Source organism: Megalopta genalis, unplaced genomic scaffold (assembly GCF_051020955.1).
Source record: "Megalopta genalis isolate 19385.01 unplaced genomic scaffold, iyMegGena1_principal scaffold0035, whole genome shotgun sequence".
Lineage (NCBI taxonomy): Eukaryota > Metazoa > Arthropoda > Insecta > Hymenoptera > Halictidae > Megalopta > Megalopta genalis.
This window is the reverse complement of record NW_027476104.1, coordinates 163,081-164,892: the sequence shown is the minus strand read 5'-3', so window position 1 is coordinate 164,892 and position 1,812 is coordinate 163,081.

Genomic DNA, 1,812 nt, shown 5'->3' with positions numbered 1-1,812 from the left:
CAAGAACAACAACAACAAGAAAAACAAAAACAAGAACAACAAGAACAACAACGAGAACAACAAGAGCAACAAGAACAACAAGAGCAACAAGAACAACAAGAGCAACAAGAGCAACAAGAGCAACAAGAACAACAAGATCAACAAGAACAACAAGCACAACAAGAACAACAAGGACAACAACAAGAACAACAAGGACAACAACAACAAGGACAACTAGAACAACAACAAGAAGAACAACAAGAACAACATGAACAGCAAAAACAGAAAGAACGACAAGAACAACAAGAACAACAAGAACAACAAGAACAACCAGAACGACAAGAACAACAAGAACAACAAGAACAACAAGAACAACAAGAACAACAAGAACAACAACAACAACAACAACGACAACAAGAACAACAACAACAAGAACAAGAACAACGGGAACACAACAACAAGAACAACAAGAACCAGAACAACGGGAACAACAACAACGAGAGCAACAAGAACAACAAGAACAACAAGAACGACAAGAACAACAAGAACAACAAGATCAACAAGAGCAACAAGAGCAACAAGAACAACAAGAACAACAAGAACAAGAACAGCAAGAAAAACAATAAAAACAACAACAGAAATATGAACAACAACAACAACAAGAACAACAACATGAACAACCGGAACAACAAGAACAACAAGAACAACCAGAACAACAACAACAAGAACAACTAGAACAACAACAACAAGAACAACAAGAACAACAAGAACAACAAGAACAACTAGAACAACAAGGACAACAAGACAACATGAACAGCAAGAACAACAAGAACAACAAGAACAACCGGAACAACAAGAACAACCAGAACAACAACAACAAGGACAACTAGAACAACAACAAGAAGAACAACAAGAACAACATGAACAACAAGAACAACAAGAACAGCAAGAACAACAAGAACAACAAGAACAACAAGAACAACAAGAACAACAAGAGCAACAAGAACAACAAGAACAACAAGAACAACAAGAACAACAAGAACAACAACAACAAGGACAACTAGAACAACAACAAGAAGAACAACAAGAACAACATGAACAACAAGAACAATAAGAACAACAAGATCAACAAGAACAGCAAGAACAACAAGAACAACAAGAACAACAAGAACAACAAGAACAACAAGAACAACAAGAACAACAAGAACAACAAGAACAACAAGAACAACAAGAACAACAAGAACAACAAGAACAACGAGAACAACGAGAACAACGAGAACAACGAGAACAACGAGAACAACGAGAACTAGAACAACAACAAGAAGAACAACAAGAACAACAAGAACAATAAGAACAACAAGAACAACAAGAACAACAAGAACAACAAGGACAACAAGAACAACAAGAACAACAAGAACAACAAGAACAACAAGAACAACAAGAACAACGAGAACGAGAACAACGAGAACAACGAGAACAACGAGAACAACAAGAACAACAAGAACAACAAGATCAACGAGAGCAACGAGAACAACGAGAACAACGAGAACAACGAGAACAACGAGAACAACGAGAACAACAAGAATAACAAGAACAACAAGAACAATCAGAACAGCAAGAAGAACAACAAGAACAACAAGAACAACAAGAACAACAAGAACAACAAGAACAACAAGAACAACAAGAACAACAAGAACAACAAGAACAACAAGAACAACAAGAACAACAAGAACAACAAGAACAACAAGAACAACAAGAACAACGAGAACGAGAACAACGAGAACAACGAGAACAACGAGAACAACAACAACAAGGACAACTAGAACAACAACA